This window comes from Chrysemys picta, chromosome 8 (genome assembly GCF_011386835.1).
Source record: "Chrysemys picta bellii isolate R12L10 chromosome 8, ASM1138683v2, whole genome shotgun sequence".
NCBI classification, from domain to species: Eukaryota; Metazoa; Chordata; order Testudines; family Emydidae; genus Chrysemys; species Chrysemys picta.
The window spans coordinates 17,381,838-17,406,614 of record NC_088798.1 but is presented as its reverse complement, the minus strand read 5'-3'; the positions used below and the strand labels follow the sequence as shown (position 1 = coordinate 17,406,614).

Genomic DNA, 24,777 nt, shown 5'->3' with positions numbered 1-24,777 from the left:
ACTGTCACACAAGTCAGGGTGATACAGCACTCTCATCTGACCCTATTCATTTAAATGGGAGCGTCTTGTTGACATTGATTCATGTTATAAGTTATATCAATGCATTATAATCTTTTTGTGTCACCCCACTGGTTATTTCTACTAAAACGTTGTGAATAAATGCCGGCAATAATGGTCCGTAGGATTTGAAACTGTTTTAAGGGATGTGGAGTCCATCTAAAGTCCTGGGTCAGTGTATTATGTGTCCCCCTTTACTCCAGAAGACAATTAACATGCAAAGTAGTCTGTTCCTGCGTGTTTGTGTGTTAAAGATTCTGCTTACCAGCTTATTAATAATTTGGGGCTATGCATTGCAAATGTATATTGTGCTAAACTAAAGGGATAAGTAAACACGATTATGCATGCATGTAGGTCTTTATCAAGGTGTGGTTGATAATGTTTTAAAGCAGAACTATTTCTCATGAAAATAGCTCCTCTTAATAGCCTCTGTCTCTTTATTGTGCTTCTTAGTGAAACATAAATCACTAATATGTTTTCAGCTGCAAACTACTCTCTTTTTCCATTGTATTCACAGATTTAGTGGCATTTCAAATAGATAAACACAAGCAACATCTATCAACACTACAAAAAGGGGGCCTTAATCAAAGCTCCAGGTCCCAGGTCTCAGCATCTCCATTTACCTTGAGATAAATCCATTGGTGTGACCACCACTGCACAGGGTGACAAATCACCCTAGTCAGCTGAGCAGTGCAAGGGCTTATTGGCCTTTCTTTAAGTGGTCTTACCCTTCAATGAAAAGGATGGTGCTTGTCAAGCAGGGCCAGATTAAAGTTAGACAAAAAGAAATGATCTGTTATTAGAAAACTCCAATTGAGAATCACAAAACAAGAAAGAAATATGAATAAGAAGTTACAGTCAGCATGCCTGAGCCCTAGCTGAAATTAACTTTAATGACTTGCGTGGCTCAATACATTATGAATATTGAGATAACAAGGCATTAACATTAAATTAATAAGTGGCTGGAGGAACGGTGGCCGCAGTGGGTATCGCAGTGGTGCGGCTCAAATGTGACTTTGGGTGTTATGCTGTCCAGGCTGGTGTAGTTCATGGAAGTGACCTGATTCAAGTGCAGGAAAGAGGGCAGTGGCCACTTACTGTATAAGAACCTCCAGGCACTCACTCAGTGTTGCCTCAGCCTCATAAGAGGTCCCATGCCATTCACCTGTTTGAAGGATGCGTGCTACATGAATGGGAATCTGGAAAAGAGAGGGTTAGGGCTCCCAGAGGGGAAAAGTTCAGGTTCCCAGGGTAAGTGGTTAGGAGATACTTAGCCAGGGCTGAGTAGACTTGGCCCTTAGTGAGCATTTTAGCTAGTTGTTTTTTTTTTTAAAACAAAAACTACAAGCCTATAGCTCTAGATGGCCAACATGTGGCTCTTCAGAAGTTAATATGTGGCTCCTTGTATAGGCAGCGACTCTGGGGCTGGAGGTACAGGCCCCAACTTTCCAATGTGCCGGGGGGTGCTCACTGCTCAACCCCTGGCTCTGTCACAGGCCCTGCCCCCATTCTATGCCTTCCTGCACCCTCCCCTGAGCCTGCTATGCCCTCGCTCCTCCCCATCCCCCCCAGAGCCTCCTGCACATATGAAACAGGTGATCGGGAGGTGTGGGGAGGGAGTGGGAGGCGCTGATTGGTGGGTGGGAGGTGCTGGGAGCCGGGGGGGGGGGGAGCTGATGGGGAGCTGCTGACGTATTACTGTGGCTCTTTGGCAATGTACATTAGTAAATTCTGGCTCCTTCTCAGGCTCAGGTTGGCCACCCCTGATCTAGATCTACACATACACAAACATATATATATATACCCAGAGATAGACAGATAGAACTTTTAACAATAAATTAGCCAAATCCCCCAAAACATCATTAAATTATCTCCCTAAACCATGGGTCAAATTAATCCATGGAAATAATTATATCAGGAATTAATATGGCCCATTATATCTTTGTTGAGCCAAATAAAAATGGACTGAGTTTCAGAGATGTCAGTGAAAAATACAGAAAGAATTTTATTTACTTAAAAAAAAGGAAACGACTGAGCAAACACCAGCTCAAAAAATTCACACCAAACATCCTTGGGAAGCTGGGCAAATATTTGCCCATCCAATTGATCTGTTTGCTAAAGAAATTCACAATGAGGCACTAGTGAGACAATAAGAGAACGGAAGAAGAAACAGTTCATATTTAGGGCTATTCATCTGGCCAAAGTGAAAGTTTCTTTCTCACTAACACTGAGATCCAGGCATTTTAAACACAGCGAGGTTTTTTTTTCTGATTTAATTTTGTAAGTGCAATCTCGTCATTGTAAAATATTTAGAAAAACCACAGTGGAAAAATTAATCGTTTAATTTTTAAAATGCCTACACAGAGGAGCACAGGTACGTTTTCAATTTGTCCAGATTTCTGAGATTAATTGCTAACAGTACTCAAGGGAAACGGCACTAATTATAAATAGGGTCCTGACAACAGATAGATTTTTAACATTGTAATAATATAAGATAATTATTATACTTCACATCACAGTATAGAATTACACTGGCATATACACACAAAGGAAAATGTATAGAGTACTTTTATTTAAAGAGTTATATGCAGAGATAAATATAGTATTTGTATCCAAAGAGCTCAAAGCACTGTATAATAGTGAGTAAGAATAATCATTTCTTGTTCTTAAAGATGGAGTAAGGAATAGCGAAGTCAAGGGACTTGCCCAAATTCACAGTGCAAGTCGGTGGCGGAGTCAAAGTTAGAACCAGGTCTCTCGATTCCTAGACCTGTGCTTAATTTATCAGACCAATTGTGCTGATCCAGTTTGTATATGTGAAATATTACAAACCTAATATTTGTACTGAATTTTCACTAAGGGCCAGGTCCAAAGCCCAAAGAAGTCAATGGGAGCCTTTCCATGGATTTCACTGGACTTTGGATCATGCCATCAGACCCCTATCCTGCAGTACTTACTTCAATGGTAATTCTGCCTGAATTAAGGCTTGCAGGATTGTGGTTTATTCTAAAAATGCCTACTATCCCATTTCATTCATGTATAGTGGACCACAAGCTAAATATGAGTCAACAGTGTGATGCTGTTGCAAAAAAAAGCAAACGTGATTCTGGGAGTATTAACAGGTGTGTTGTGAGCAAGACACGAGAAGTCATTCTTCAACTCTACTCTGCGCTGGTTAGGCCTCAGCTGGAGTATTGTGTCCAGTTCTGGGCACCGCATTTCAAGAAAGATGTGGAGAAATTGGAAAGGGTCCAGAGAAGAGCAACAAGAATGATTAAAGATCTTGAGAACATGACCTATGAAGGAAGGCTGAAAGAATTGGGTTTGTTTAGTTTGGAAAAGAGAAGACTAAGAGGGGACATGATAGCAGTTTTCAGGTATCTAAAAGAGTGTCATAAGGAGGAGGGAGAAAACTTGTTCACCTTAGCCTCTAAGGATAGAACAAGAAGCAATGGGCTTAAACTGCAGCAAGGGAGGTCTAGGTTGGACATTAGGAAAAAGTTCCTAACTGTCAGGGTGGTTAAACACTGGAATAAATTGCCTAGGGAGGTTGTGGAATCTCCATCTCTGGAGATATTTAAGAGTAGGTTAGATAAATGTCTATCAGGGATGGTCTAGACAGTATTTGGTCCTGCCATGCGGGTAGGGGACTGGACTCGATGACCTCTCAAGGTCCCTTCCAGTCCTAGAATCTATGAATCTATGAAATAAGTATATGTACAGAGATGTAGTCAGATTTATCAGCTCAAGGCAACTAATGCCTAAGATGCACAAGAGGAGAAAGTCCCTTCTCTCCAGCACACTTACCCAGGAGCAGCTCTCAAGTGTGTGGCTAATGCTGCTTATTGTCCTCCACACAATGCTGCCCTCCACCATTCCTGGAGCACAAGGAGCACTTCCTGTACACTGCAGCCCTGCAGATGCTCTCAGGGCCGTAATTTGGTTTCTACCCTGCTCTGAAGAGACAACGTGCTATACAAGGGCTAAAAATCATTGGCCCAGATTTATAGTGGGGGCCAAGGAGTACACGGCACAATTCAGCAAAGTGGTTGTGCAAAGGTGGCTTTAAGCCAGATTATCACTCCCTAAATCCTGGCCTGGCTCTGTGCCTTGTCAATGCCCTCAAGTAAATTAGAGCCTCAAGGCTACTCTAATTTATGCCAGCTACCAATGGCTCCAGTGACAGATGGGGCTTGCCAAGGTGCAGGGAAGCTTTTGTCAGGCCTCATATTCCCCAGTTATGTCCCCTATATGCTGACAGTCAGGAGTGGGGGTGGCATGGGAGCCACTGTCAGCTGTGTGCCACTAGAGAACCCCCCTATACTGGAGTGACTCTGTAGCCAGGTGTGTTAGATTCAGGGCTGCTTTGAGCCAGCAGTGTGTAGCAAAGCAGTTGCACCAAAGTGCAAAATCTAGCGCATTAAGTCTTATCATTATAAAGATTTCATATGAATTACTAATGAATTATTAAGATACTATTTATTGAGATTATTTGAAACGTATAAGAAACGTTTACCAATAAATATCCAGTGGTGAGACATAAAATCCCAAATAATGCTTTTAAGTACATGCAATGTAGTAATTATTGAATTAAACGTGTAGTATACATATGGGCACACCTAAGCTCTAATGCTTATTGTATGGTAATTTAGCATACATTGATTAATGACATTTTTACTAGGAAATAATTGTTAACTATCATTTGGGATTTAATATACAGTGATTGCTGCACTAAGTCTAGCTGAAATCCTTATGACACAGTAGTTAAAGTGTGACTGATTATTCTGTGCATTAGGTTGAAAACAATTATTAGATCTCTGATATTCATTGAGAAGACTGTCATAACTTCTCTTTTTTCCCTACAGAGGAAAATTCTTCTGTGTAACAGTACTGTTATTGATAGGTTTTAAGCACCCCAGGTTTTTGAGCATTATGTATCTCATTGTAGCTCTCACTTCTGAGCTATGGAATAGCAATGATGGATAACATAGGGAATAATGAATGATCCCTGACTGAATGCGAGGCTATAATTCAGTCTCGGGGTTCAGCTTACATCATAAAGTGTGAGAAAACAGCTCACATGGTTTAGGTGCTGAATCACAGTCATTGTATTCATTCTTGGATGAAGGCCAGTTTGGTGGGTCAGACATCACATCCTACTCCCATGCGTGAGTTTCTGTCTTAGACGCGACCTCAGGGCTCTAATTCCCCAGGTAGATGCTAGCTGTGTCACATAGATGACATACTTGGTCTCTGAGAGGCGAGTGTGTGGCAGCCATGCTGTTCTGACAGCACCAACCTAATTCACATTGAGTAGCATCTCAGAAATAAGATTGTTAAAAAGTTTGGTGGATGGAGATTCAGACCTATCCAATCCCTGACAAGTGGAATTCTCTTTGAAAAATGTGTATTTATCTTCTCTCTCTCTCTTTCTTTCTGGGTAAGGAATAAGTATTGTGGAATAAGTGGGTTCAGGAACAGCTGGCATAGGGTGACCAGATGTCCCGATTTTATAGGGACAGTCCCAATTTTGGGGGCTTTTTCTTATATAGGCACCTATTACCCCCCACCCAATTTTTCATACTTGCTATCTGCTCTAAGCTGGCAAGAGTGAGGAGAAGAATGAGAAGTGCTAAATAATTAAATAAAAAGTGAAACTAAAAGGGCATATACCCAACATCGCTTTGATTATTTTGTTTTCATGTTACTTGGCTTTAGCCCACCCTTTGTTTAAAACATTTGTGTAAGCACAACCAGCTGTGTGCGATTCCTTAGCTCAAACAGCTCATGCTTTTAGCTCTGGAGGTCTGCAGTTCAACCCCTGGTGTGTCAACCAATATGGCAGCTATTACATAAGCTTAGGGATCAGTCTTCCTTAATGTCTATAAAGCACCTACCACACTTTGGGTGCTAAATAACAGAAGAGTTTTTTGTAAGGAAGCCACTTAATTCCTCCCTCCAGCCAAAAGGAATGAATCACCGTTGTCCCTGTCATTAGTAAAAGAAGTAAGACAAAACAATAACCACTAACGCAAATAGAGGGAGAATCCTCAAATATCCCATTCATGATAAGAGGGTGGGAAGAAATCTTTTGCCTTATGGGATGATTAAAGGCAATAACACATTTTGAAGCACAGATACGTTGGAATAAAGATACCTGCAATTTATTTCTCCCAGCATGTAACAAAATTCTTCCTACCTAGAAATAACTACAGTACAGCAAGTTTCCTGTATTTCATATTCTGAAAACGGTACTGTTATTAGTACTAAAAATGTAACTACAAATATTTATGCTGATAGGGAAACCACTATCATTATTATTATACCTTAGAATAGATGTCAAGCAATTGCAAAATGTAATAGGTCTTTGGAAGTAGAGAAGATTTAGAGCCTTGAATTTGTTGCATACAAACATACAAGTGAATTTTCAAAAGTTAATTATATTCTGAAAAGCCACCACTTAATTCTCCTTTAAACCTCTCCTTAAAACTTAGCTCTGCTGCCTACAAGTCACTACCATTTCGCACTAGTTGGCCAAATGGAGGATTCAGACTTCCATTTTCCTGATGAACTCTTTTCATTTTGTTACTGAATCCTCTCACCCACCCTGTTTGTCTGTCCTTTCCACCTGGTGCATCCAGTCTGACATCTAGAATGTAAATTCTCTGGGGGCATGGATTGTTTCTGTGTGTCTTTACAGAACCTAGCACCAGGGGGCCCTGATCCTTGATTGAGGGTCCTAAATGCTACCATAAAACAAATTAATTATAATTCCAAACCCTGGAAACCAAAATATAAGGTTTGGTTCACAAATCCATTCAAGGACTAAACCCTATACGGTTCTGAATGATCACCCTACCACAACACACTTGTGCAGTCACAACCAGCTGCACGTAGGAAACGTGAACAAGCCACAACAGAAGTCAGGGCTGCAGATACAGCCCTAAGGTTTTGAGCACTTCAGCGCTACGGAAAAGTCAGTGCTGCTCCAAAGGAAAAGCCTCAAAGAGCAAGAATGCTGACTGGATAGAGTACGTCAGGTTTTTCAAGTTTATTGGTACAATAAACGGTCATTCGTTGTATAAATCCCAAAGAAGGCCAGTTTCTCTAAACATTGACTCTTCTGTTTCACCCAGCTGCTTTAAAACAGAACAAAGAGCATTATGCAGTTACAATAACATAACTTGTTAGTAACGGTTACATTTTCCTCTGTTTATTTAGCTAATTTAGGGAGATTAATTTGATAGTATCTTTTCTGCCATAGTTACACACCCATCATTTTTATACAAGTACATGTATTACTGTTGTTCAATTTATACACTACAGATTTTAGAATGCGTTGGGTATAGAATAGGATTGGATAAAAGGCTCAGGGCTTACAAATGTCCAGGAAATTTTCTTGGCAAATGCACAAGATTAGAGAAAGAATGGTTATGCCAGGTTTGATCTGAGATAAAAAGGTTGGCAGTACATGTTTGCTTTGGAAATGCAAGAGAAACAGCACAACACAACATTTAATGTCACCGCAATGATTAAACACTGATTCAAAAGGAGAAAGATGTAAAATATTCTGGATGAGGTGGTTTGCCGTTATGCATGATGTAACGAAAGTATTACGGTGCATATGATGGAAAACCAGGAGATGGTAATGGTGAGCTTGACCAAAAATGTGGGCCAAATGTGATGTAAATCTTGGTGCATGTATGATGCAAGTGAAGAAGGATTATGCTACATAAAACATTCACGTAGAAAAGAAAATTAAACGGTAAACTCTTCGGGGCAGGGACTGCATTTTCAGTATGTTTGTACAGCACCTTGCACAATGGGTCCCCAGCTTGATTGGCATATAGGTGCTATTGCACTATAAATATTAAATAATAATGATGATAGTGATGATAAAGTGAGTGTGGTGTATATGATGGAAAAAAGACTATGGGGGAGATTGTCAGAGAGAGGGTTAGATATTCTGGGAGGAAGAGGACAGATGGGGTGTGTATGTCTGAGAGACAGTTACAAGACAATAGTATTACAAAAGGTTTCTGAGAAAAAGTCCAAGGAATATGTCCTAAAGTAGGCATGATCCTTGTACATTCCTTGCATAACTGACCATTGAATATCAACCTTCTTTCGTGCACGATCCTTGCATTTTTGCCAGAATGGGTTTGCAGCTCTCCAAATATATTCAATAATTGATTAATATGGCTTATGCCATTTGGAAAATCAAAAGAAAAAATATTTAACACAGTTGAATTGTTCTGTCAAAACAAAACAGTAAAACAGGCCGAATTCAGCGTAATTACACCAGAGATGACTTTGGCCACATGTCTTGGGCCTATAAAGTCCTTTACTTTTTGAGTAATCCATAGAAATGATAAGTAATATTATTTATAAAATGAATGGCTCAGAAGAACCAACTGATTGCTTTTATTGGTTCTGGTTTAAATAAATCTTGCAACAAGGGGGAGTTTTATTTGGTACCCAACATTTCAGTGATCTCCCTTATCGGGCATATATTTTTCCAGACAAAGAATAGCTTAGACTTGCTCCATGCTTCAGGGATATGTTTAACCTTTCAGAACTTAGAACTACTCCAGAGCTACAGCAAAAACTATTGTTTTTCTTCAGACATGTGTTCTTTTGCTGTTGCTTCAAGGCTAGTAAAACATTTTTATTTAATTATTTATCTAGCATGTTAGGCTTTAAAATTACTCCCGGAATGGGGAAAATAGAAACGTAATATTATCTCAGGTAAAACGATCCAGGGAAGAAAGTTGGTCTTGTGGTGAAGACATAGGACTGGAAGAAAGAAGACCTAAATCCATACTTCGGTGTCTAACTTTAGCCACTGAAGTTTGAAATTTTTGGCATAAATCTTTCTGTTTCAGAGTCTTCCTCCCTAAAAGGAGGTTAAAAATGTGCCTACATACAGAATGTTTAGTTAATTAATGTTTGGGAAGTGATTTGGTATCTTCAGATGGAAGGTGCTATGTGATTACAAAATATTATTATAAGTAGTAAAATACTCTAAGGAACATTTTCAAAGTTAACCTACCTTTTCACTTGACAAGCAAGATTCTTCTCTTAAATCTGATCTCCCCCAGAACTGAAGAACTCGCACTTTCCCAGGACTGAGAGTGATGTACATCTGGTGCTAGCTCTTTGCACAGTGGTGAATTTTACCAGAATTTTATCACTGTCCTTATAGTGTGTATGGCAACACCCATTGTTTCATGTTCTCTGTGTGTATATATATCTTCCTACTGTATTTTCCACTACATGCATCCGATGAAGTGGGCTGTAGCCCACGAAAGCTTATGCTCAAATAAATTTGTTAGTCTCTAAGGTGCCACAAGTACTCCTGTTCTTTTTACCAGGAGAGTATCAGAGCTGTTATCCTGAATCCCACCCATGTTTACAAAAGGCGTTAATCCAGAATTTCTTACTCTGGTAGTTTCTTCACGGCAGTATCCCATCCAAGACATGTTAACAACTCCAGTTTGTGCAGATTTAGCTGCGTCACTGCGTTTTAGTAAGAGGAGTTCCTTGCAATTCAAGCATCAGAAACTAAAGGGAAATCAATATGCCTTTACCCAGGCTATCAAAAGTGCTGAAGATATTTAGGTCATTAAATAGCAGCGGGCACAAATAAAAACCAGTGTCTCACATCATTAGTAGTAAAGATGCTGTTTAGTTTTATTCCCTAAATCACATGACATAAATAAACTGCATGGGAGATTATTTGTCAGAGATGTGGAAAACTGATTCAGCAAAAATGTAGTGAGGAGGGAAAGTCAAAGACTGGCCAGATTTCAGTGACATCGCTACTCACTGCAGACTTAGTTTATTGAATTTAACTTTTATATGCCTTATTAACATTTCATTTGCATACAAATTGCACTAGGTAGTTACTCTAAATCCATACAGTCAGCAGTCCTCCTTAGCAGACATAGGTGTGGTACGAAGACAATGTAAAGCACTCTTAACCTTTTATAGGAAGATGCATAACTTCTTGGTGAATCTGCTTTCACAATGATTCCACAGACTCATCTTTTTCCTCACAACACATTGGGTCAGGGTTTTTTTGAGGTGACTTAAGTGTTCCAAGATAAAGTGTAAGAGCTTGGATGCTGCAGCAACTCCTTGCATGGAACTCCCATTAAACTCAGTGGCTTTGTGTACACCAACCCTTTCCCCACCAAATTTCACTCCATTGCTGATGCCAATGTATTTCCAATGGTGGGAGAACTAATTTAACCAAATCATTGGCTGAGAAGGTTTTTACCTAACCCTGCTTAAAGATGACACAGTGGCAATGCGACAGAAGAGATGCTGTCTCATGCTATTGCTGCCGCTGGTGGAACTAAATTGGCAGCAACAACGGAGGGAAATTTGGTGGTGAAAAAAGCGATGGTAGACACAGCCAAAGGAAGGTATGCAATGGCTGTACAACAGGGCCCGATAGCATAATCCAGAATGTTTTCTGTGAATCCCAGGACAGCTCCCAGCTAGGTTTTATGCACCACCTTTTCATTTATTTTAAGTTCATCCAATTTTCTTTTGAGGTTAAATAAACTAAATACATATAACAAGACTTTAGAGGACATGATAGAAATAATAATAATATTACTATAACTATAAACATAATAGTCAGAAAATGTAATAAATAAAGTACATAAAATGGGTATTACTCAGTGGGTTGAATAATCATCTTAACACAGGCCATAGAACTTCTCCAAAATGATTCCTGGAGCAGATCTTTTAGAAAAACATCCATTCTTGATTTTCAAATGGTCAGTGGGGAGTGTCCACCATGTCCCTTGTAAATTGTTCCAGCATCTAATTACTTTCACTGTTAAAAGTCAGAGGGGTGGCCATGTTAGTCTGGTTTTGTAAAAAGGGACAAAGAGTCTTGTGGCACCTGATAGACTAACAGAAGTATTGGAGCATAAGCTTTCGTGGGTGAATACTCACTTCGTCAGATGCATGTCTTATGCTCCAATACTTCTATTAGTCTATAAGGTGCCACAGGACTCTTTGTCCCTTTTTACTGTTAAAAATGTATGCCTTATTTCCAGTCTGAGAATAAGAGTGTCTACACACAGGGGCTCTCCTAATATAACCATATCAAGTCAAATTCATACCTAAGATTATGCCAAAAATCCCAACCCATTCTTGTGTAAATAGGGTCCTAGAAATCAGACCAGGTCCCACTGGAGGTTGGAAAGCATTAATACGCTATTCAGGCTCAATCTACAATCCCAGAATAGCTGGATAGTTTTGCTAAAACAACACTTAATAGCTGGTGACATTTACAGTGTCCTCATTAGGCTTCAAAGTCCTGGGAGTGGTGGACAGTTCATGCCTCTCTTGGAAATATTTATTTCATTTCTCTCATGGCAGGTTCAATAACACAGCACTGCCAGGGGTCTCATTCAGAAAGGATACACCCACAACCGTATAGACTAGATTTATTTATTTTTTTTAACCGAGAGCTTACATTGTGCAGAAACTGAGGGGGGCCACTGGAGAAATGCCAACACTGCATACCCCCAACCATACAAAAAGCAGAGAATACTGGGACATGACTAAGATGTGAGGAGTAATACATGGGTCATAATGAGGAAGTGAGAGAGGGAGAGAGATGTCTACACTCCAGCCGTTACAGCGGCACAGCTGCAGCTCTGTAGTGTAGACACTTCCTACAGCGAGGAAAGGGTTTTTTCCATCAATGTAGTTAACCCACCTCTCTGAAAGGTGGTAGTTAGGTCGACAGAAGAATTCTTCCATCAGCCCAGCCTTGTCTACACGGGGGGGCTCAGTTGACTTAAGTCACACAGGGCACAACATTTTCCATAACCCTGAGCAATGTAGCTAGGTCAATCTAATTTTGAAGTGTAGACCAGACTAAAGATAAGGGCATTCGGATAAGAATAATATCAAATAGAAGATTGAAAATAAAATGGTAGAAGCAGGAGGTGCAAAAGCAATGATAGGTAAGTATTAGGGCTGCTAGTTTTAGCCTTGTATCCCCAAAATCTGGGCATCCAGCAGAGCAAGCTTCTGATTCATTTAACATAACTAACACAACACTTGGCCTAAAGCCAAACCTGTGCCATTGAACTCACAATGTGGCATTACTGCTTCGCATATAGGATAACAAAACAACTGTTAATGGGAGTAATTAAGAGTCCTGGGGGTGATTTATACCTTTTGTTACTGTTCAAGTAGTGTAAGTGCTAAGTTTCCAAAGACAATTATTAATGATACAGGTGAAGAGACTCTAATCATCAGGCCCAGCTGTGAGACGGAGCATTTGATTTTTAGCCTTCAAAATTCTTAATTGGATGTAATGGAATCCTTGCAGATGAGGATTTCTTACAGGGCAGCCACATGTCCAGAATCTTTGGTTTGAAAAATATCAAACCTAAAAGATGACAAAATGCCAGGATCGAGGAGCAGATGTGCCAGATATGCAGGTTATAACTTTGTATTGCTGATTCTTTGCAGAAATTTAAGAAAAACAGCATATTCACTTATTGGCTAATGAAGATGACATAATACTAGTTTAGCACTTACGTTCCATACCACTTTTGGGCTGAAGATCTTAAAGGGCTTCATAAGTATTAATTAATTAATTAATCGTCACAAAATTCCTGTAATATTTATCCCTAGGGTTAACTACAACCAGCTGACACAATGTTAAACATGACAGTCCCTGTCTACATTGAGTGCTAAATCAGTCACGTAACTTACCATGGCTCCTGTATACAACCTAATTGCTAGTGAAGACAAACCCTGAATTATTCTGGATTTACACTGGTGTAAACACTAATTTGTTTCCTCACCCTAAATCTGGAGGACAGGAACATTATGAGGCTTAACCCATGTGTGCCTGTGGCACAACTAGGATTTGAACTCAGATTATCTGAGTCCTAGTCAAGTGTTTTAACTACAAGAGGTGCTTTTTTCTATTAAATCCTGATCCTGTCACCCCATATGTGCAGGTGGCCCCAGAAGCCATGGTGAGCGCTGTGGACTTCAGGGAGTCTCAGTGCAGGCCCATGAATCTGCTCATGCACATGAGTTTGCAGAATCAGGGCCTACTTTTATCAATCTTATTGAGATCTTTGGATGGAAGGAGACAGAGAGGTGCAAAGTACCATGACTATGATAGTATAAAATATTGAGTATCCATTAGTTCTTTTGAAGAATTAGAGCACAATCAAAATGCATTGTCATACATAAATGAGAACATCTATACACACTGCCAAAAACGAACTAAAACCTAATGTTAAAACATATTTATAGATACAGTGTGTGTGTGTGTGTGTAGTGTGTGTGTGTGTGTGTGTGTAAAATGCCCTCCAGGAAAGAAGAGGATGTATTTTAGAACAGGCGGGACGTGATAGTCTGGAAGCTGGGAGTGCAAGATGCAATCTCTCTCCATGGCTGGCAAGAGCATGTCAGACTTAATGGGATTTTAAGAGAAGGAACCTCTTGCAGGCTCCAGGGACTCCAGTAAGGTAGCATTAAAAACTTTACTGCCATTAAATCTTGGGAAGCTGTAGATAATTTTGCTTGAAAAGAACGTGGCTGCTGGTGTGGTTAAAGCGATATAGAAAAATCCACTGAGGAGGAATCCCTCAATAAAACTGAGACAATTGGGGCTACAATGGAAGCAGTTGCTAAGGAAAACATCATTTGGAAGAGAAGATTGGAGAGGCTGGAGAGTGACAGAAATAGCAGAATTTTAGGATTGCTAACAGCTGCTGAGGGAAATGCTGAAAAGACTATTGAGACTTTATTAACTGCTACATTGGGGAACAGAAATAACCCCCCTTGCAGGTAGAGAAAATGCCTGTCAGAGACCAACTAAAAGTTCTGCATTAGCTGATACACCAAAGAAGATAAGTAAATCCTTTGTCTCCTTGTGAACTGGTGGAGAGGAGCAGCTGGCCCACCACCAACAAAAAAGTCTTCCAGACGGCAAACTTTTTCACATGAGACTGTCCTCTCAAGGTTTAAGGTGCACAAGAAATAAAACAAATGGGTTTTATAGAAACAGAAGTGTAAGCAGAAGTACAGAATACAACCCAGCCCACCATAGTGCTCTGTCTCTTCAAAGGCTTTTCTCCCCTTCGATCCCTGGAACACTAACGAAGTGGCATTCGCTGACTTTCCTCTGGCAGTATGTCTTTACTGCACAGCTAACCCAGGCTCTCACTCAAGCTGTGTCTACACTACAAACTTTGGTCAATTTACATTGGTGTAAAACCGCTACAGTTAGTATGTCATGCATGTGCATACATGGCTGCTTGCGACGGTGCAACCAGCAGGTACAAATTTTCTCCCTCCTCCTTGTAACAACCTTTTATGTACTTGAAAACTGTTATCGTATCCCCACTCAGTCTTCTCTTTTCCAAACTAAACAAATGCAATTTTTTCAATCTTCCCTCATAGGTCATGTTTTCTAGACCTTTAATCATTTTTGTTGCTCTTCTCTGAATTCTCTCCCATTTGTCCATATCCTTCCTGAAATGTGGCGCCCAGAACTGGACACAATACTCCAGCTGAAGCCTAATCAGTGCGGAGTAGAGCGGAAGAATTACTTCTTGTGTCTTGCTTACAACACTCCTGCTAATACATCCCAGAACGATGTTCGCTTTTTTTTGCAACAGTGTTACACTGTTGACTCATATTTATGAGTCATATCATATTCATAATAGAAGAGAACTTTAAAATTAGAACAGTAGAAAACACCTGTGTCCATTTCAGTCCATTTCTTTCAAAGGTACACCCGCCATGGTTCTCACAGGTCTGAGTATGTGAAGCTGTGATTCTCTTTACTGTTCCCAGCATGGAATGGTCGGGGTAGGGATGTGGCCCATGAAGCCACACGAAATGTTGGGGGCTGTAGGGAGCTGCTGCCATGGGGAGGGATAGGTCCGTGGTTTGAGTATTGTCCTGCTAAACCCAGGGTTGTAAGTTCAATCCTTGAGGGGGTCATTTAGGGATCTGGGAAAAAATCTGTCTGGGGATTGGTCCTGTTTTGAACAGGGGGTTGGACTAGATGACCTCCAGTGGTCCCTTCTAACCCTGATATTCTTTGATTCTATGACTGCAAGGGGAGGCAAGCCCATGACTATTAAGCTTGTAGGTCAACAACAGTCTGCAGCATTTGTGTTTGTGCCAGAGAAACACCATTCTGTCCCGGTACATCTCTCTCTCTTTTTCCCGCTGGGACTCCTGGGACTTTCTCTTGTCCGCTCTTTCCTTCTCCAGCTTGCTGCTATTTTCACTCTCCAGGCACTCTGTCCTTGGTCCATGAATCACTGGCTTGCAAGATCTCAGTGAACATGTCCTCTCATACCCTCTTCTTTCTCCTCCTCAGCAGGGTCAGGCATTCAGCAGGTGTGGAAGGGGCACTCCTCAAGGCTGCAATGGCAGCAGTTATAGATAGACAGATGTATCATTATATTTAGGGTACGTCTACACTTACCTCTGGGTCCGGCGGCAGGCAATCGATGTTCTGGGATCGATCCCGGAAGTGCTCGCCGTCGACGCCGGTACTCCAGCTCGGCGAGAGGAGTACGCGGCATCGACGGGGGAGCCTCCCTGCCGCGTCTGGACCCGTGGTAATTTCGGACTAAGGTACTTCGAATTCAGCTACGTTATTAACGTAGCTGAATTTGCGTACCTTAGTCCGAAGTGGGGGGTTAGCGTGGACCAGGCCTTACAGTCACACTGGAAAGCGAAAGATACTTTTCAGAATGCCCTCTCCTTATTCCCATAAGAGTTTTAAATAAGCCATGCTTGTCGACACTTCAGCTTTGGAGTGCCTCTGCATAGCACAGCCTTCCAGCCACAGCCATAGGGAGTATGGTCTGCCAGAGGCAAGGAGGTGTGGCGCAATGGGGAGGGAAGTGTTCAGTTGCATAAAGTAATACAATTTCCCCCCCTGTTTCTATGAGTACAAGGCAATGGCACTGAGTAATCTGCTATTTTTTCACAGGGGTGATGATTTTAGTGGATATCTCACTCCTGTGGGTCAAAAGGCACAGGAAGCCCAGCCGCTGCTGGTGTCCCGAAGCCACCCAGGCCCATATGCTGCTAGCCTGTGCATTGCAATGGTGCTTGATGAAATCATTGCAGAGTGGCATGGAGAAACATCCTACCATGAAGGAAGAAATAAGGCAGCCAGCCCTAGAAACCTTTGGGAGAGGCTTGCAGAGTACCCCAATGGAAGTTTCATTGAGCTCTCTCGCAAGGATATAGGGGACATCCCTGTGTACATGAACAAATGGTTCCCCTGCCTAACGCTACAGGGGATTGAAAATCAGATAATAACTCAACCTCTGTTTATTGTAATGCTACCTCTTCCCATGTGAGTAAAACAATGAAAAGTAGATACCCGTATCCTGCTACCTTGGAGTTGGACTGGGTGCCATCTTCACATTTAAACATTTTAAGGAAGGATGCATGCACATGCTCACATGGTTCCCTCCACTGGATCTGGCTCATCTGTGCTTGGCTGGCAGGATTGGCTAGATGCGGTGGAGTGTTGAACAGAGCCTGGTTCACAGCATAACTGGACCCCTTCTCCTCTTTCTCCTCCTCGACGTTTATGGCAAGAGTCCCTATCTCAAACTCCACTGAGGTATCCATGGTGGTTTGCATGGTGCTGGTGGGGTCTGTATAGCATGCAGCTTGTTGTAAAAGCGTCAGGTCTGCAGCTTGGCATCAGACTGACTGTTGGCCTCCCTGGCCTTCCGATATGCCTGCAGCAGTTCCTTCACTTCCACACGGCACTGCTGCCAGACCGTCATAACGCTTTGCCTGCATCCCCTTTGCCTAGTCGTAGCATCTTCCCCCCACAAGCCCAAGCGATCCAATACTTCCTGTCTACTTCAGGCAGGAAAGTGTCTAGAGCATGTAGCCAGCATGGTTGGTTGGACAGTTGAGTACTAGAAGGCAGAGCTACTAGGTGTGCTCATCAAGCGGGGCAATCAGGAAAAGGGATTTCAAAAATAGTTGAGCGTTTTAAAGGGAAGGAGGTAGCTTCTGGACTCTGGGTCCCATGGGCAGAGAAGTTCATAATTGTCTCCAGAGTGAGTCACTGTCAGGCATTGTGGGACAGCTGCTAGAGGTCTTTTAGGGTTGGCGTACATCATGCAGTGTCTGCACTCGCACTGCTTCGACAACAGGACAGCAGCCATGGCTCAAGACTGTTTGGGGAGGTGGGGTTACTGCGTCGCTGTAATGGGGTGTTTACGTCAGCGGGAGACAAATTTGAGTATAGACTCATGCAAGTCAACCCAAGGCAACTTAATGTCAACCTAACTTGGTAGCATGGATCAAGCCTGAGGCTACAAGTGTTTTGCCAGCATAGCAATACTGGTGGAGCTATATCAGCAGAGCTCCCTAATGTGGGCAAAGCCTATGTCGACAGAAGGAGTTTTTCTGTCAGCATAGCAACACCACCTCCCTGAATATTAGCTATGTCAACAGAAGCACTTGTCTTTTGACATAGCTGTGTCTACGTTGTGGGTTTTGCTGGCATAGCGACGTCAGCTATGTGTGGGTTTTTTCACACCCCTGACCTACACAGCTATGTCAACAAAACTCTGTAGTGTAGATCTGGCCTCAGGCTTTCACCTGAACACCGCCTATCATCCACACAGAAAAATCTCTGACCCAGGTTTGGAGGTGCTTTAAGCCCAGGCTAATTTACTCAGCCAGGGGAAGGGGGAAGTTAGAACCCAAGTGCCACTTAAAATCAGGCTAGAACCTGGCCGCCTGGCAGTGAGGCTGCAGGCAAAATCACTCAAGTGCTGATAATCCTCCAATACCCTGTCCACAATTCTCCCTGAAGGACAGACAAGTTCTCCTGCAATTGACACACTTGACTGGGAAAGAATCCTACAGTGTCGCAGCACAAAGAACCATGGGATATCCCCCGGACATACTCGTGCGAGTGTAGAAGTGAGGACACCGTAACGCAGATAGGCTGTGCTATGGGGATGCTTGCATCTTGGCTAGGCTAACCCAGGTGTTCAGACACAGGTGCCGATCACCCAGGTTATCTGCAGTAAGACATACCTCACGTCCCTGGCTGTTAGTCACCAGCCCTACTTTATTACTCCATCCTGTACATCTACAGCAGGTCTGAGCAAGTCTTCTTTAAATTAAATAAATAAATGTTTGTCTGTACCATCACCTTCCTCACCAAGTGTAATTAGGCACAGAGAAGGGATATATTTAAAATCTGTGAAGATAGAGGGAAATGCCTTGGATGCAGCTAGAATAAAAAATGGAAATACGTCGCTTAAAAGACAAGAGATTTTCTTTGTTCCAAATGTGAGTGGTACCAATAAAGATGTTTCTTTCTTTAAAAGACTATTAAAAATATGAATGCCTAAAACTGCCGTGTCTGTTTAGTTTTTATTTTAACCACCATGGATGCAATAGCATAGTGCAGAATGCAGAATGATCCGGACATATGCAATACAGGGATAACTAGATAAGCTGCGGTACTGAGTGTCAGGGACTAAATGTTCTGTTTTCACACCAAATGTGGTCAAAGACAAATCAGCAGGAAAAGAATATAGCCATGTCAATATGGTACAAAGGACAAAACACTGCTGTTCTTTACTCTGCATAGTTGAGAGCGAGCTTGAAAAGGACAAAGTTTCCAGTTTATAATTTGGACGAGGCCAACATGTTCCTAGAATTCTCATAAATCATACAAAGATATTCTGGAGACTGGTGCTGAACTGGGGACAAGTGCCGGAGGAGGAAGAATTGCCTTCACGGCGTCTGTTTATTAACTTACTTTCTTTCTCTTTGTGATGGAGCTTAAATAGCTATTGAGATCAAAGTTATCTGTTGTTGACAAGGAAAGGGAATTAGATTTTTTTCTATGGATTCAAAGTAAGAAACTATCCACACCACCGAAGTAGGCAATGCAAATTCCAACAGCCATGTTAGATTTATAACAGACAGTATACAGGACAATCCTCCATTCTGGGCACCTTTGCCAAAATTAATAATGCAATCAAATTAAAAGTGACGCTAGCAGTTACTCCGTACTCACAAGCCAAAACTAAAGGAACCACCGTAAAAAGGAAGTCCAACAATATACCCCTCCCTCACAGAAACAACAGCTCTACCCAAAACCCCGGGTGGATAAGTTGGGTTTGCAGTCTGACCTGAAGATCAACAAATTTGGGCAATTTGTGATGCAAAAGGGGTGCAGGCTTCCTGGACAACTTCCTGCCAGTAGCCTCTCTATTTTATATGGAGAAGGGGATTCCAGCTCACACACCTCCCTTGACTGTAGCTGTGGTGGTATGGCATGGGGACGGGAACAGACTGTAGGCAAGTGACAGATTACTTAGCGCTTCCTAAGCCAAGACTCACCCCTGAAGCTCCACCCCTTTGCACGCCCTGTATGTTTGGCATACATTTTCCAGCCTGAGGAGCAATAGGCGAAGCTACACATATAAGACTCAGCTATTGTTTAGAGCTCACTTGTGTGCATCTCTAAATCACTACCCCAGGAAGAGCTCCAACAAGTGGGTAATGCTTATGGGAGTGAAACTGTTGTTGGCCCTTCCATAGAGGATATGATGGTTGAAACACCTGCACCCACCTTCTTCATTAGGTATCTGTCCCGGAGCTGGCTACAATCGAAAAACAGGACTAGAAAATACTATGTATTTAGGGTGAACAGACAGCAAGTGTGAAAAATCGGGATGGGGTGGGGGGGAATAGGAGCCTATATAAGAAAAAAACCCCAAAATCGCCACTGTCCCTATAAAATCGGGACATCTGGTCACCCTATATGTATTTGCAATGCCGTTGAGCCACTGTTGCTGTTGGGACAAGGATTTGTCCACGTCCTCTCTCATGTAGCTCTAACTGTTCAAATGTTTTTGCATTAACATAGCATTTTGGTTTTAATATCCTTGTTTTTTAAGTTTTAATAACAATAGCATTTAAATGGTCCCAGATAAGTTTCAAAGTTCACACCATCTTGGTGTAAATGGGGCCGAGGGGTGGGAGATTTCTCATCTTTCCAGCTGCAGTTGTTTGGCAGGAGACTGATTTTGTGCAAGGCTGACAAGGAAGCAGCAAGCATATCTTTTCCCACTAGGACAGCCTCCTCCTGACTGAAGTGCGCAGTAGCCTTATCCCTATGAGAGGCATTGCACAGTCATGAGTAAAATTCTCTGCCCCAGTACAAAGCATTCCCTGAAAGTCCCCTTTCCCCAGGCCAAAATGCTCAGGGAGAGGGGAAGGGGAAAATGAAACCATTTTTGGAGGAAAACCACTGAGGGAGCTCAGTAGCCTCTCACCCTCATGTTTAGGAACCTACCAAATTCATGGTCCATTTTGGTCAATTTCACAGTCATAGGATTTTAAAAATCATAAATTTCATGATTTCAGCTATTTAAATCTGACATTTCACAGTGTTGTAATTGTAGGGGTCCTGACCCAAAAAAGGAATTGTGGGGGGAGGGTCGCAAGGTTATTGTAGGGAGGTTTATGGTACTGCTACCTTACTTCTGCGCTGCTGCTGGTGGCGGCGCTGCCTTCAGAGCTGGGCAGCTAGAGAATGGCAACTGCTGGCCAGGAGCCCAGCTCTGAAGGCAGATCCGTCGCCAGCAGCAACGCAGAAGTAAGGGTGGCATGGTATGGTATTGCCACCCTTACTTCTGCACTGCTGCTGGCAGGTAGGGAGAGAAGTTTAAAGGCCACCAACAGAAAATCAAAGAGGGTACCCTTTGAGTAGATGGGGATTCTGGGACAGGGAGAGGGAAAGGAGGTTCCAGCTTATAGTTTTGAGTGGAAACCACTAACTGTTCTTTTGAACATCAAACTTCAAAATGCCACTGGAAGCAGTGCTAGTGATTCAGAAGCTGGCACTCTTTCATCTCAGTAAGAACTGATCCAGAGCCCCACCGTGGTGTTTGCCACTGGAGATACTATCTAGGGAACAGAAGAGAGAAACAAAAATTTGACCCCTTCAGCCTATATATTTGGATGGGCCGGTTAATGTTGGGCTGCCCTATTTGAGATATAGTTGTCACAAACTGGATATCCAAAAATGAAGGCACCCAGTATTACTGGACACTTCTGAAAATGTACTTGTCGGAGGTCATACAGCCGCTGAGCGGTAGAACCCCCACTGAATCCCAGGTCTCCCAAATAATTATGAGTCCTATTCTCTGCTGTGTATCTCACCCTTCTCTCTTCTCAAACAAGAAACTCCCTTCTATCACGTGGAGAGTTAAGAATTGAATAATACCCCAACACTACCCCTTCATGCTGGGGCAGAAGGTTCTGAAGAGGCAGTCAATGGGGAGAGAGCGATGAGCTGGGAGTTAATAAAATCTCTGCCACTGACTCAGTGTATAACATTTGGCAAGTCACATAACTGTTCTGTGCTTTAGTTTGCCCCGTAGTAAAACAATATTTATTTAGCTCCCTAAAGGTATTTTAATAGTTATTTAATTACCGTTTATAACATCCTTTAAAATCCTCAGCTGAAAGGTGCTATAGAAGGTTTAAGTTCAGATTTTCAAACATCAATGGGAGCAGAGTTAGGCCAATGCTGAGTGCTTTTGAAAATCCCTCCCTCCCAAATCTACCCCTCTGCTGGTAGAGCAATAGGTTCCATAATATGATGCACAAGCAAAGAACCCAATAACAGAGAAAATAAACCCAACATTTTGGGAACCTTCCATTTTAAGAAATCTGCCTCAGTTTGGAAAGATAAAAATATAAATGGCAATTTACATGATAAAGAAAAGTACTTTAATGAATTGCAAATAGCCTATAAGTGACTAAAGAAAAAAACTGATGGTGTGAACAAAGTACATAAAAATCCTGTGTGCATACACTGTTTATAAATCAAACTCTCCCCCAGCACACTCAGAATAGACATCCAAAGGAACATATCAAATTACACAAAAGGTCAGTGAATGTAAAATACTGTGCAGACTGTTATGGTTTCATTTTTAATCTCTCTCATCACCTAAAAACTTCGGGGTGGAAATTATATTTGAATACATTGGAGAAACTAATGAGAATTTTTGGATGTTAATGCTGAAGTCAGGAGACATTTTTTTATCCTAAATACCTGGCACTTGCTAGAAATTCTAATCAATTACCCAGGACATTTGGGGGAATTAACATTCTTTTTTAAATTTTTCATGCTCTGTCCGTTTTTTTAAAAATGGAACAAAGTTTTAAAGTATTTGTAAAGTTAATAATCTACTTAGCACTTTTCATCTTCAAGGTGCTATGCAAACATTAAATCTTAAATAATGTTTGCAGTCCGGGGTGCTGGAACAATTTTTATAGTGGGGATGCGGATGGCGGAAACCATGTCTTTGGTGTTTATTATTACTACTTCAAGCCAGAGCGTGCAGCAGCACCCCTTAGTTCCAGCACCACTGTTTGCAGTTCCCCTTTGAGGAAAGTGTTATCTCCATTTCATAGATGGCAAAACTGAGATTAAGGCCAGCTCTTTCAAACTTAGAAGCCTAAAGAGAAGCCCCTGGATAGAGATTTTTCAAAGCAATCTATGAGATTTAAACACATATATCCTATGCATTTTAATGTATTAATTTTTTAATCCTTTGGACTATATTTGTCTATATTTATAGCAGTAGCTTGATTTTCAAAGGTGTTGAATACCCATGTTGGAAATGTTTGTCCCAAGAAAACAGAGGGAGCCTGTGTCAGATGCAGGATTAATATTTAGGAGATTAGGGCTTCCTGTTATCCAGTCCTGTATTCATACCACTACGCAACATCTTGCTCTCTTTCTCTCTGCCCTTGTCTTCAGTAGGGGAAAAAATATGTGTTCTTAACTCAAGTTAGCTAACCTGAGGTAAAATCAAGGAAAACAAGGCAGTTTGTAGTTTTCACACAAATTAGCAGGTTGATTTAAAGACTATCAGGGAGTATAGTCTTTAACTTGCCATCTTAACTTGTTTGGACAGTACAAATTTCTTTGATCTCAACAGAATTTTACCTCGAGTTAGTTACCTCAAGTTAGCTAACTTGCGTTAAGAACACACCTTTTTTCCTACTGAAGACACAGTCTTCGGCTTTTCAGTCCCCGAGGCAACCTCTCTTTCTGTACAAGTGTGTTTTAAGAGAAAATGTAAAATCAGTCTTTTTCTTCCATCCTGTCCAGTTCTGAGTGAACTAGCTGCCTATCTTCCCTTTTTTCCTAGCTGAATGTGTCTAGCCATAACATTTTTTGCCCATTTGATGCAGCCACTTGGTGACATGTTGATTGGTCTAATGAAACATAAATTATATAAGCAGATGTTTCTCATCACAACCTGATGTGTCAACCCTTGAGACATGACAAGATGAAAAGACATGGTTTCTGATCAACAATAGTGAAAAAGGAAGAACTTTTGGAAACAAAGATGCTTGTAAACAGTGACATCCTCTCAAGGTACATTCAAGGAGACGAATAGGGCCGTATTCCCCCTGTTCCTTGTGTGGAGTAGAGATAGGTCCAAACCACAATCCTGATTCAAACCCCTGCAGTTGCAGGTGGCAAAATCAAGATGTTGATCCAAATGTTGGAACTTGGGTGTCTCCCTAGATGGGATGTTTCCCTCTTCCTTTGAGGTCTGTAAAATTTGGCAGTTCTAGTTGTGTTTCCATTCAGATGGGTTTGGACCCCTGACTTTGTTTTTTTGAATGAATCTAAAAATAGCTCAGAGTGAAACTCTGTCAAAGCCACTGAGTTTCAACCTGCTAATTCACCCAGGGACATGTGACAGTGTGGCCAACAGCAGCTGTACCAGCACTCTGATCACTGGATCACCAATTAAATTCCCGCGGAGTAAACCTGAGGTGCAAAGCTATGCCTAAGAGAGACTGGGGATGGGCTGGAGAGAGCTATGAGGCTAATTAACCAATTAGCCCCCAAAGTAAAAAGACTTAGGAAGGAAGTGTTGGTGTGGTGTGGAGAGACTGGCAGGCTTTTGAGACTCAGAAGAGAGCTCTCACGGGGAAGATACCTCATCTCCCCTCTCCTTCCCCATCCCCCACTTTGGCTGAGTGAGCTAAGGATCATATGCTATTATAAATGCAGAGCTGCACAAATGTGTAAAGTAGGCTTGGAACTGGGTGCAGGTTTTCTTGAAAGATTTGCAAACCTTCCATTACACAATCAACCGTCTGCTTACAAAACCAATAGTTTTCCACTGCAATTAAAAAATAGCTCCACCTTGCATGACTGAACTGTGAGACGGGACTGCTGCCTTGGCCAGCTCTCCCAACCCTGTTGGGTTTACAGTGTTCTCTAGAAAGGGGCTTGTGGTAGCAGTGAGTTTAAAAACATGCTCTAGCCTACATAAACTGGCAGATTCCTCGCCTCTCGGGAATGCCCAGAATTTAACTTCCCCTTTGACTTCTCCCAGTCAATTAAATTATTAGTTGCTATATATTTTTAATGAGGTGTGTAGCAGCCTCTGCTGGTACATGTGTGCAGAGAAACTGCACTTCTCTCGGAGACAGAGAGAAAGTGTGTGTGTGTGTGTGTGTGTGTGTGTGTGTGTGTGTGTGTGTGTGTGTGTGTGTGTGTGTGTGTGTGTGTGTGTAGCCATTAATTGTTTTTCCTCTGGGTACATATGACTCTTATTCCAAAGAGTTGGCAATCCAAAAAACAAAGTCAGCAGAAGAGAA

The 24,777-nt window shown here is 41.8% G+C and overlaps 1 long non-coding RNA gene across 1 annotated transcript in view; it reads right to left on the bottom strand.

Annotated features, from left to right (window-relative positions):
- Positions 1 to 24,777, bottom strand: part of LOC122173819 (uncharacterized) — a 37,833-nt gene that overhangs the window by 2,161 nt on the left and 10,895 nt on the right. The gene's annotated exons all lie outside the window — the stretch shown is intronic.